This window comes from Chinchilla lanigera, unplaced genomic scaffold (genome assembly GCF_000276665.1).
Source record: "Chinchilla lanigera isolate Chin_1 unplaced genomic scaffold, ChiLan1.0 scaffold00073, whole genome shotgun sequence".
Lineage (NCBI taxonomy): Eukaryota > Metazoa > Chordata > Mammalia > Rodentia > Chinchillidae > Chinchilla > Chinchilla lanigera.
In genome coordinates this window covers 9,494,562-9,508,659 of record NW_004955474.1, presented here as the reverse complement: position 1 = coordinate 9,508,659, position 14,098 = coordinate 9,494,562, and positions in this window count along the sequence as shown.

Genomic DNA, 14,098 nt, shown 5'->3' with positions numbered 1-14,098 from the left:
TTTGATTACAAAACAGCAAACCTTCTTCATGACAAAATATACCATAAACAACTCTACTACTGAGACACAAAACTTCCAGCCTATAAAGCAGCAATAAATAATTTGATAAGAAGCATTTAAGGGAAAAATATTTGGTGGTGATGTCAACCAGCAAGTCATAGAAGAATGAATACATACTAATACATGAAAAGATGTTTAATTTCACTAGCAGTTTGGAAAAATGGAAATATAAACAACACGAGAGATTAGTTTTTCTGTTGCATGAAGTTTGCAAAAGTACATATTTGTGTGCTCATGTGTGTGTTTAAGGTGTGTGTGTGTTTAATATATGGTGTCCATTGCCAGTGGAAAGGATGTGAGCAATGAGAATGCACATATACAGGTAGATGTAGGAAATGCCATGGGCCTCTTAGAGCAGATTTCACAGTATCTATTAAAAATATGTGCATATAATATATTACATATATACGATTACACATAAACATGCATTAGTATATCTATATTCACATGCATTACACATAGCTTTAACCAAGCAATCTAGATATCTAAAGAATCTTCCAAATAGAAGTAAAACCACACATACATAAGGAAATATATATGAGAATATTTATTACAGCCTTTTATAACTGGTAAATATAAATCAACAAAATGTATTGTCAATTAATAGGAGACAGCTTAAATAAATTGGGTAGAGTTATGCTGTGAAATGCTATGCAATTTTATAAAGAAACTTATTTATTGTTCATTCAACAAACACAACACGCACTTACAATGTTTATATCCTGCTTTAAGTGTAGATATTAAAGCAAATTTAGAAGCAAAGTGTATCATTTATGACACATTGTAGTGAGAATGCGAAGTAAATTGACACGTATAAGCTCACTCTGAAAAGCAAATATATACTAAAAATATAATAAAATAAGGAAATACGATTGAATGATAGAGAAGGAGATAAAATGGGGCAAGAATAAACAGCAAAATAGCCTTGCAAAGAGAATTTAAAAAAGAATATTTGAGACAAAATAAACATTTTCCTTATAGATCTGTCAATGGAACCAGAGAGAACAGCACATTATAAAAAAAAAGAGAAAATTAAAGGAAACCTTAATATAATGTGATGCAATTTTTGTTTAAAAAGAGAAGAAAATCTCCCAGAAGATGTGTACAAGAAATTTTAAGTACACAGAGAGAAACTGGGAGAAAGTGTATGATGATAAGAAAGTGTATCATGTAATTACTAGTTAATGCAACTGGGCTGGAGATATAGCTCAGTGGCACAGCACTTGCCTTGCAAGCATGAGGACATGAGTCTGATTCCCAGCCCAGGACCACCAAAAAACCCCCAAAAAACTAGTTAATGTAACTGTCAGGGGAAGTATACGTATTTTTTCTTCTAAATGTGTTTGGGCTCATAACAAGCGGATTTGGACTTCAGAGTTTTAGAGAAAACCCTTTAATTTAAATTTTAAGTTATTTTTGAATACGTTTAGTATATGAGTTAGTTGAACTTTGAAGTTCACTTATTTGGCAATGAAAAACACTCATGTATTTGCTTTTTCCTCTTTATTCTCTCTATAACAATGCTTTATGGAACACACCTGTAGATAGGGTGGTGGTTAGAATTTAGCATCTTGGCTACTCTAAATTCCATTTAATTATTCCCTGCTAATTATCTGAGGCACACTAAGGCTGATCTCTGCTCATTGTTCTGTTGAGCGTGGCTTTTTCAAGATTCCACCAGTTGTAGTATAGATTTTTTAAGCTATGTGTTTTTCCTCATATCTTTCAGATTTTTCCTCAAAAGTTATTTTGAGGAAATACAAAATAACACATACAGTGTCCTGTATCTGCTTTAAAGAGCTTAAACAAAGTCTCCTAGAATTTTGTGCTGGTGAAAATATATTTGCTTCATTTTACATGTTTACCCAATTGCGCCTCCTACTCCTGCTTCCTTAGAGTTTATGTGTCAGCTTTGAAGAATAACTCAGGCTCAGTGCAAGCATTTGCAAAACTAAATGTTTTTAAAATGCAAATATCTCCTTACATTTCATGACTTCTGAACACATATTAATTCTCTGAGTTTCAGCTTATTGCAGTATTTATTTTTATTTTTCTCTCCAAGTCATTGGATTTAACAAAGACAGACATAACTGCTAAGAGTCCAACTCCTCAGCTTGGACATAGACTTTTATTCTCATTTCAACCTGAACAATTGAGTTTTAATCAATTTTATGTTTTTCATTTTTAAACGCCATGTCAAAAGAAGGAGGATCTTATTTTTAAAACCCTGAAGCTCAACCAAAAAAAAAAAAAAAATCAAAACATTTATAGGGCTGGGGATTTAGCTCAGCAGCAAAGTGCCTGCCTGGAAGCACAAGGTTGTGAGTTCAGTTCCCAGTACCGGAGAAAAACAAAAAACAAACAAACAAACAAAAAAATCAACCCTGAGGCTCTATCTTTAGAAGAAAAACAAAGCTAGTTTAACTTCACGAGTTTATCTTTGGTCCCCTCCCAGTATTTTCCTTAATCTTTTCTCATTGCCAATTCTCCAAGGCACCTGCCTCCCAGGTACCTGCAGTCAAACTCTATCCAGATCTTAAATCCCATTCAGACTCTGCCTTCTACTACTTAGTTCTCCAGAAATCTAAAATAACCTTTCCCAGCTCACCAATGAAAATGTAATTCCACCAGTATGTCCTGTCTTATCAAGATATTACAGGATATTTGATTAAGAATTCATATGTAGATATGAAAATTGGATAGGAAACCCAATTGAAGCATGTTGCATTTAAAATTAGACTTTTTTATAGTAACTTACCTTGTAGATAGCAGATGTGTTCATATGTGTGGGTTCTATTCTCTGTCTTCTCCATAATGCAATAAATTCTTCCTTTTGAAGGAATAACACTCCAAACTGTTCTTCTGTGTCAAAGTTGGTGATTCTCAGATTAATGAAATTTATGGTAAGGTGTTGGTCTGTGACAAAATGAGAAAGATAAGGACATGATAATGTACATTTGCAAAGCCAAATTGATTTACTTTGCAGAACTATAATTTATCCGGTAAATTGTGTCCTGTTTTAATGAAATAATTATTATGTCGCAAAGTAGTCTTATTCTGAATGTCCTGATCCTGACAAAGGAAGACTCTGTTGGATAATTCCTGAGTTTAAAAAGACCCCAAAATGATAATGCCTTGTGTGTTAGTTTGGGAGTCACTTTGCAAGGGGAACAATATAATACAGGACACATATTTTATAAGATTTTTACAATAGTCACCCAAAGAATATAAGACAGTGAAGGAAATCTGTCCACACACTAAGACCAAGGAATCTAGCCGAGGGCTTGGATCCCATGAAAATGTCCTGCATGAGTGCAGCTGAAGGCCTACAGACCACAGTAATGCCTCCTATGAATCCAACTGGAGGCTCGGAGACCATAACAATATTTCATGCAGGCCTGTTTCATGGATCGGTGCTGGGAAGGCCCAAAGATCAGTGATGGAATCTAGGAAGTCTGTGCCAGTGGGATGAAGGATCTGTGCTAGCAGGCTGAGGGATCTACACTGGAGCCAGGAAGCAAAGCGCAAAATAAGAACCAGATCTCCCCTGAAAAGTATCACAGCTATCCTCAGCAACAGTGAGGTCCCAAGCTCTTCCAAAGGCGAAGACAGCTGAGTTCCCATCAGGAAAGCCAATGTGACAAGCTTCTCCAGGAGACTGGCAGTGCACCATCTTCCCCTCAGGAGCCAGGAAGTGATGCTCAAAGTGAGGACCAGAGCTCCCCCAAAGTGAACTGAAGCTATTCTCAGTGCCAACAAGGTCCCAAGCTCCTCAGACGATGAAAACAGCCAACTTCTTCAGGAAAGCCAGCATGACAAGCTCCTCCAACAGAACCAACAGCTCCTTACAGCTTTTACCGGGTCCCTTTGACCAGCCTTTTCTCAGCTCCCAACAGCTTCACCTCTTCTCCAGTTTTGCCTCTTACACTGCTGGCAACAGTCCTCAGGTGGACCTCCCACACCCAACACCACACTTACTCAGTTCAGCTGAGGGTTATAAGTTGACCACCAGTTGTCAATCCACCACACCTTTCAACAGTATATTCTGAGCTCTTAGGGGGCAAAGGACTTTGTCTTACTCTACATTACACCTCTATTACATAGTGAAGTATCTATTATATTATAGTGCCCATTCTTTTTCTATATAGAATAAGCTAAGTTTTTCCATGCTATTGTTAGAGTTTATGTTGTTGTGGATCTGTTAGAGCAGAAATTCTACACAAATTACACATGGTAATTACTACTTTATATAAACCTCATGGTGTCTTTTAGTCCTATCACTGCTCCTATTTTTCCAGTTAAAATTTTTCAGAGTTTACTTACTTGTTCCCAAAGACTCAGCAAGATGACCTAACTTTTCTTCCTTCACATTTCCTCATACCTTCATTTCTAGAAACCAATCCCTTTAGGTACGTTAAAAACATTCCACCATTGTATTCAACAGATTCCCATCCCTCAAAACTACTTGTCCTCTTACTCTGCTGACTAGTTTCTTATCTATCTTTATATGTAAATCATGATGAATTTAACTAAAAAATAACAGGACCTAATTAAAACTTCCTCTGGCTCATTAGGCACAGTCCACAGTGTTGGAAGTACTTTTCAAGCAATGTCTTTCAGGGCTGGGAAAGTTGAAAATACACATGTCTTGTTAGCAGTTGATTTTTCCTCCCCTGGAAACTTTAGCAAATGACCTGAAGAAATATCTGTAATGTATATCTTTCTCTGCATTAATTAGACTTTGGTGTTTTCTCAAGTTTAATAATTTCACCCATGTGATTTGACTTTTGCCAGTTGAATTTTTGATGCTTTTGTACAAGAAAATTCTATTCCTTTAGTAAGAACCGTCTTTAAACCTACACACATTTCCCTCTTTTACCTTTCAAGCACTTAGTTCTTTTCTACATTTCAGTGCAGTCTGTTTGTTATCTTCTCCTGGTGGATACAAGACATCCACTCTCCAGTTTCACTCAAACTCACCTTGGACCAGAGCAATAATTATATTTAATGTACACTGTCAGTGTACAGGGAACAGACAGGGCAGTGGTTATGAGATCATGGCAGATTATTCCAGTTATTTTATACCAGTGTATTAATAAATAGCAAAATTGTTTAGTATAAGTCAGTATAAATGGTGAAAATGCTGGTGGGTTCACCATATCTTTTTGTCAGTTTCTGTTAAATAAAAATGCACATATACAGATTTCTGGGAGTAATAGTTATGGTCCTTGATCATTAATGACACAAAGGGCAGAACTAGATCTGGATGACCATGAGAAAGCATAACTGCTTCATCATCCTTAAAACATAGACATATGTCCATCAAAGCTGTGACATTGATTTCAATTTTTCTACAACCCGAAAGAAATTTTCACTATATGGACTCAAACTCCATATTAATCTCTTTTTTACCATTGCACATGTTATTTTAAAGTTATTGATCACTATGATTTTTTTATTTTGTCTTCTATTCCTTATACATGGGAGATATAATTTAGATTTGTGCTCAGATAGACATATTGATGCTGTCATAAGCATTTTTTTTCACCAGAGAATGTAACTTCATGGCTTCATATTCAATATAAACCATTTATGCTAATATTCAATAATTACCATGTTTGTGACTATATTTTTCATTGATTAACTCTGGTATTATTAATAGTTTTTAAAGAGTATTTGTGTTAATATAAAGTAGATTTGGTAAGCATTCATACAATCATGATAATTAGCCCTCAAACCTAGACACATAATTGGTAAAAACAATAAGTAGTTACAGAAGATTAAAATGTCAGGGAGCTGTTTTTCTTGACTAAAATAGTTTATTTCAACCTCTATTGCTCTAGGAAGAGATGTTTACTATTTCCAGTTTCCAATAACTGCACAAATCTTTTTTTTCTTGAGTAGGAATTACTGATATAATTTTATAATAAATCATAATGTAAAACTGATAAGTCATGAGGAATTTGTCATTAATTAATGGAAGAACAGAACTGGCTTAACAAAAACTCAAAATTCCTCAGACTTATGGTCATATAGTAGATACCAAAATAAATTTACAGTAGAATTGGCATAATTGGTCAACATGAGCAGGTCAACATGGACTATTCAAATGCAGTTCACTAGACACAGTCTAGATATATGGAGACATATTTTTAAATGTTTCATTTCAGTTATTAAAAGCAGAATCTATCAAATTGTTAATTTCCCCTGAGTTGGTGTTAAAAGTTTTAGGAATCTTTTCACATTTTCAACCCAGTCTGAATGTTGTCTAAGTGATACCATCAGAAACTTGTAGGGAGCATCTGAAGCTGGAAATCAATCACATGTGTGGGACTAAAACAAAGCTACCCCAAGAACACTGAGAGCTCTTGAGCCATGTAAACAAGCTGCTCCAGCTTGCAAACAGGTTGCTAGGCAGAGATGTTGAAATTTACCTCCTGTGTGTAAATAATGCTCTACAGTTCCTGAGCAGTTCCTTTCTTCCCAGGTGGAGATATGGCTCCACCTGACCTCAGCTTTCATCTCTTGTCTTTATTTCTTGATCCTTTCACCATTTTTCCCAAGGAACATCAAAAGCTGTGCCAGTTCATGGCAAATGGTTCCTGAACAGGGACACACTGGATAAGGAAAAACAAGTAGGTGAGGGGACACTTCTCATTTTGCATGCAACAGAGGGGAGAAATGCATTGGCAGTGTCAATGTTCGGTACAGGGCTGCCATGACATTGGCAAATATCAGATGTAAAACTTGGGGCATGGCAGTCCATTGACCTTAGAAAAAGCTTAAAAGGGAAAAAAGTGTATTGGTTTACCAGTTTTAAGTATGGGGCAAACAGAGTCTCCAGAACCACAGGGGTATATCTATGTAGAAGTGTTTTATGCATGCATGATTCTTTTATTTACTTTTGTGGATTTTAGTTAAAAGGGATTTTGCAATCACAAAGGATCTGGCTCAGAGTACTATTTTAAAATCAAGTCTCAAGCAGGAAAACAAGAGCAGAACAACAACCCCTCAAACAGAGCTTGAACCCTCTGGCTTGCTCAATCAGATAAAGAAGCCAGACAAGTTGAGGTAGGTTTTCAACATGTCTAACTTGGTAATAAAGTTCAATCTTCCAATGATCTGGGACAAATTATACACGTTCAGATTTGTGCAGATATTAGCTCCTCATATGTACAATGTCCTTGATAGCAGTTATCACTCAGGTTATTCATTCACAGTCTAGAGAAAAAAAACCAAGGCTCCTTGTTTCCATTGTGAGGACGAGGGACATTTTGCCCAAAGCTGCTCTGCTGCACCGTCAAGGCAGCACAGCCATTATCTGTCTCTTCAAGAAAAGCTTCCAGTGTCTGTACAAAGTGTCAACAAGGGAACTATTGGAAAAATGAGTGCAAATCTAAGACTGGTGTGGAAGGCTGACCCATTCCTGGAAACTTTCATCAGGGCCTGCCTCAGCCCTATCAAACAATGGGGGTGTCTTCCTTAATTCCTCCCCAGCCCTACTTTCTGCCACCAAGCACATGTCTGACCTCTCACAAGTGACAACAGATGGCAGAGGCTAGGGTCTCAGTCCCTCCTCCAGATTCATACTAACTTATCACTTCTTGGCCTTTTGGCTAAAATCAAGTGCAGATTCATACTAACTCCTAAAATAGGACTCCAAATTATTCCTGCTGGAGTCTGAGGACGTGGGTCAAGGAATGTCTTGATGATTGTATGCCTGTTAAGACTGCACAGCTTGCCAAATTTCTTGAATGTGTTTGTTTCGAGAAGAAGGAACTGTAAATTTATATACTTGGGAGGAAGTGGAAAATCAGCTTAGAATAAGGATAGGAAAAAACAAACCAGCGCAAATCTATCTGGACCTCTATAGACTTTTAAAGGGTAATGCAGCAGGGAAAAACTTTTACTTTCTACTCCTCTCACCACTTTTCACAGGCCCCATGGCAAGGGAGGGAACCAAAAATTCCGCTGAGCCTGGAACTTGGCCCAGACAAAGGAGGTAGGAGGAACATGTTATATGTTTCAGCTTCAAGGGCAAAATGTTATGGCTGTAATGTAAAATAATGTTGATAGACCTAATACTGATTCTTAAGAGTTGTTAAATCTGTGTTCTAATGTTCAAATTGTGAAATAATAAAAATAAGCATGTCTTTGTATTTAGAAACAGATTTTTTCAAAAATGTGTCTGATCCTCAAGTTGACAAGGGTTGGATTGAAATGGTTAATACACTGTATCAACTTCAGAAGTTTAGAAGCTTGACTAAATGACACATAGAGGGGGCCAGGGTCCTTACTTTGTATACATACTCATCCTGTGTAGGAGAAGGGCATGGAGATGGTGTTCATGAGAAGGACACAGTGATGATGTAGCATGCTGCACCCACTCTAGGCTGGTAGCCTGTTTACAATGTAGGGGAGAAAAAGAAGATAGGTTTTTTTTTTTTGTCTTTACACTTAAAACTGACAATGGCCCAGCATACACAAGCTATGCTTTCCAATTGTTTTGTAAAACTTTTTGTATTTCCCCTGCTACAGGAATTCCTTATAATCCTCAAGGTCCAAAATTGTTAAACATGCTCACTGTATGCTCAAAATTCAATTACACTAACAAAAAGAGGAGTCACTTCTACAAAATTTACACTTCATACACCTCCCTTTGCAGTGTATACTACTACAGTTCAGTAAGTGTAGTGGATTGACAGCTGGTGGTCAACTTATAACCCCCAGCTGAACTGAGTAAGTGTGGTGCTGGATGTGGGAAGCCCACATGAGGATTGTTGCCAGCAGCATAAGAGACAGTACTGGAGAAGAAGTTGGGCTGTTGGGAGCTGAGAAAAGGCTGTTGGGAGCTGGTAGAAGCTGTAAGGAGCTGTTGGTTCTGTTGGAAGAGCTTGTGCTGGCTTTCCTGATGAACTTCACTGTTTTCATCCTTTGAGGAGCTTGGGACCTTGTTGGCACTGAGAATAGCTTCAGTTCACTTTGGGGGAGCTCTGGTCCTCACTTTGAGCATCACTTCCTTGCTCTAGAGGAGAAAATGGTGCACTGCCAGTCTCATGAAGAAGCCTATCACATTGGCTTCCCTGATGGGAGCTCAGCTTTCCTGATCATTGGAGGAGCTCAGGACCGCACTGTTGCTGAGGGTGGTTGTGGTACCTTTCAGGGAAGATCTGGTTTTATTTTGCACATCACTTCCTGGCTGCAGTGTAGATCCCTCAGCCTTCTAGTACACATGCTTCATCCCACTGGCACAGACTTTCTAGATTCCACCATTGACCATTCTTTGGGCTTTCCCAGAGCATATCCATTGAACAAGACTGCATGAGATATTGTAATGAGCTCTAGGTGTTCAGCTGGACTCATGCAGGACATAATTGCGGGATCCAGGCCCTTGGCTAGATTCCTATACTTAGTGTGTGGACAGATTTCCTGCACTCTCTTGTATATAATTCTTAGAGTGACTATTATAAATAACCTTATAAATTATGTGTTCTATATTATATTGTTCTCCCTTGCAAAATATCTCCCAAACCACAGGTAAAGCATAAAAGGTAGTTTACGATTGAGGTTATGCTTGTATTGTTCTAGAGCAAGCTGTCCTTTAGCTTGGAGAAGCTGGTTCCATTTTTCAGGTAACTGGTACACAGTCCTGTGACAGTGATGCCTCAAAGACTACTCTACAGCCGATAGATAAGGAGGAGGCTGGAGCCAACCTGGGACCACCCCAAGGAATTCACCAAGTGCCCAGAAGATGTAAGCAAAATGAGAATCAAAGGTCTGAATAGGTGATAGAGCATGTAGAAATAACTGAGTTAAAAGTTACCAGTATAATTAAGACAGAAAAAAGTATTAAAATTGTATATTAATTACATATGAAAAATTTGTTGTTTTGTTTTTGCCTTCATTTTTATTATTTTATTGTTGTCTTTTTGTCTTCAAAATAAAAAATGTATTTACTTATTTATTTATTCTTTCCAAATTCTTCTCAGAGATATCTGTGAACTGACAAAGAACAAAATCTGACTAGTCTGTCTATAATTATAAATTTCTAAAATTGTAAAAGAGTTACTATAATTCAATTTGGTCAAAAATATGCTTGTGCTCGGATTTTGTAGAATGTTGATCTGCTCATCTGTTTATACGGTGTACTTGTTTATTTGTCTGCTTATCCATTCTGTGAACAGCTGTTTTTTCTTTTATTTGAGCTCAACAATTTTTTCTCTTTTCTTTATTTCTTTTGTATTTTTGGATTATTTATTCATAATAGAATTTGGGTCTAGACTTAAAAGCATTCTTTCACCTGGGTTACCTACTGGTCCAAATGGTATCAAAATTAGTTTCTCAAAGGTTTAAAAAATTAAGATAATTAAATGAAAACACCTTAGGTTGGGGAGAGATTATTGTGCAGAACTCCTATTGATGAAGAGAGGAGTGGGCAACCTTTGTTCATTAATAAGGAGCCCCCCATGGACTCCATAGTCTTATGGGAAACACCCCCATTAATTTGGTCATGGTCAAAAGGTAAAGTTTTCTAGAAAAAATATATTAAGGTTTTCTCACAAAAGATGCTCTTGGTATACAACTAAATTAAGAAACAAAAGTTTTCACATGTCTGTGACAATTCATTATTGTTAATATCATGTTGTATTAAGTGTATTCATGCCTACAGATTTACGGTTCTTCTAAAATGTAAAACAAGGATTGCTTATGGTGATAAAATTTTTCTTTCAGATTCAGACCTCTACCTTCAACAAAAAACTTATTATATACATCCCAATAAAGGACAACAAATTAGGTAAAGGCTTCTAATGTATTAGATAATTATGATTGGTTAAAAGAGTTCTGTTGTGTCAAAATGAAAATTTAAGTGTTATGAAATGTTATCATGATTGTCATGCTGCAATATTATGAATGCTTTTGATTTCTAATTTTCTGTGTAAAAATAGGTAACTATTGTCTGTGAACATTCTGCAGGGATTTGAATATTAGGATATCATGGTTGTTTGAAAAGAACTCCATTTTATGTTCTATCATGTCTGATATTTGGATAAAATGGTAACATTAAGTTTACTGCCCCCATTATAATGTAATGTCATTAATCTTCTCTTCTGGATGTTTAACAACTGGGGTTTGGAGACCAAAAATTAGAGAGATAGACAAGCTAAGAAGATAGCCAATATTTTGGCCTTAGCCCTCTGATGTCATTGAGTACTCAGGGCATAGCAGAACCTCTGCTGCAACATGCTATAACTCAGTTGAGTCCTTGATTTTCTGATAAAGGAGATTATTAGATCACAGGAGAAAGTGATTTAATGATGTATAGTGTTCTCCCAAGCTTTCACAAAAAGCAACCTGGTCATGCAGTGACTGTGACTCTTCCAGACAGTTGACACTAACAGAAATAAGAGGTGCTGCACTTGGTTCCCAGGTAAATCCTGAAGAGACTTAATTGACCTTGAAGGATAGGAAAAGTCCAGAAGAAAAGTATAACTACAAGATGTATAAAAAACAATGCCATAGTAATATGTTAGCTATCAGAAATTCAAATCACTAATAACTTCTGAAAATTGCCAGCTACACTGGTAGCTGACTACTGTAATGATTTAGTGGACTATATAGAGTTAAATTGCTGAATACAGGTACCTAAAATCTTTGGAGTGAAATCTTTAGCCTAAATGAGTAAGTTCACCCAGAATGGAAAGGTTTCAAGAAGAGGAAGACTTCTACAGAGTTCTCTAAACACAGCTCCTGAAACTTCAACTCACCACCCATCCTTCATAACCACAAAATAGAAGAGGGGTAGATGTAGGGAGCAGCTGAAGCTGGAAATCAACATATTTGTGGTGCTAAGACAAAGCCTGCCCCAAGAAAATGGAGAGATCTCTGAGCCATGTCAACAAGCTGTTTCAGTTTGCAAACAGGTTGCTAGGCAGACAGGCTGAAATTAACATCAACCTCTTGAGTTTATAAATAAATGCTCCACAGTTCTTGGGCAGTTCCTTTCATCCCATCTGGAGAAAAGGCTACACCTGAACTCAGCTTTTGTCTCTTGCCTTTATTTCTAAATCTTCTCACTGTTTTTCCCTGGGAACATCAAGAGCCACACTGGTTTGTGGCAGAAACTTTATCTAAGAATATTATTCAAATTGTACATTGTGGGGGGGCAGGGATGAAGCACTTGGCATTGCCTTTTCATATGGTGCTCTGATGCCAGTGGAAGATTTTCCATGTCCCTGTCAATCATGTTTTTATTGAAGTCAGAAATGTTGATAGCTTATAGAAGAGCTGCTGGACATGCAGGACAAGCAGTAGAACACAACAGACAATTTGTAGATGATAAACTTTTAAGATGCATCATTATTTTACTACTGAAAAATTCAAAAGTAAAAGGACTAATTAAGTTTATAATAATAATAGTAATCTGTAATAAATGAGGTTCATAATAATGATAACAAAAAAGGTTGTTTCCACAGCATGCATAACATGATAATAAAATAACTCTAAAAGTAATTTTGTTTTGGTTGTGCTAGGATCAAACTCAGGAATTCACGGATGTTAAGTGTGACCATTAATCATGGCTATGAACTTGAGTGCATTAAGAGATACCTAGAAAATCAGTGAAGCTCACTTCTGAGTGCATCTGTTGGGTATTTCCTGACATGACTGGCATGTAGGCCAGTAAACTTAGGGCAGAAGACTTTCCACGATTATGTGGTATCATCAAAATAGCCTTTCAGATGGGAGAGAATAAAAAGTGAAGGAATGTGACCATTAATCCTGATATGTCAACATTATTAGATTAAGAAAGACCAAGCAGATTGATAGCAGGGCATGGTCTTGGATGTCTGGAAAGGTCATGGAAGTAGGGTCTTGGGAACTACATCTGGTCCCTCACCCCTTTTTCTCTGGCACTGTTCCTCTTCTCTGCTACCTGGCCATACACTTAACAACTTTGTTCCACCAGACACTTCCACCATGACATTCCTCCCTTAAAGTCATTTAATTGGTAACTGAATTGCTCAAAACTATGTGCCAGATTAAACCTCTCATCCTTTAGGTTATGGATGTTGATTATTGTATGACAGTAATGGTAATCCTGATTAATACCAAGAATTGGGGTCATTGTTATGACTATCCCTGACCACGTGGATTAGAAAACTTTGAAAATGCTTTCTAAAAGGAGTTTAGAAAGGCTTGGAGTTGCCAGCTAGAGATTTCCTATTAGAGTTTTATAAACAGAGCCTAATGGATGATTCTGGACAAGATCATATGATCAGAATGCTGATAGGAATGAGGACAGTAAAAACAAGCTCAGGAAATTTCATTTGGGACCAAGGATTCTATTGGCAGTTGTATTGGCAGTCACGTGTGTTATCCTCTGGCAGAAAACTTGTCTACACTTGGTTCATGTCCTGAGACCTTGTGGGAGAGTGAGACTAGGGTGGTAAAATAACCAGTCAGAGGAAATTTCAAGACAGTCCAACACTCAGACTGTGGCCTGAGTATTCCTGGTTACTTGTAGCCAGAATTATACAGTGCGGACAGAGCAGAAAAAACTTTGCAAAATTAAATTTTAGCTCAGAAGAAATGACATATAAAGGTAAAAATGATGTAGAATTGGGCAAAAGGAGGTGTGGGTGTTAAAAAGATTATCCTCTTTAAAAAGAAACCAAGTACATTGTACAAATATAGGAAGGAAGAAATCTTGAGTGTTTCTCAAGACTCAGCAAGATCCCACCCATCACAGGCTCAAAGATGCAAAGTATCAACCTTTTATTTGACAAGAGAATACCCTTCACCCATGTTCAAAACATCACTGCAGATAATTGGTTCCCTAGGATTCACTTCACCATCTTCCACCATGCAGGCACTGAGAGGTTGCTGTAGACATGATTGAAGAGGAGCTGGCTATTGCTTCCATGGATAGCACACCAAGGCATTATGCACCTGACTCTGGTTTTATTGGCATGCATAATCCAAGAGTTGTGGAGTCCCAGAGGTTGCAACACAGATTCCAGGGCAAGGCTTTGGAGACCAA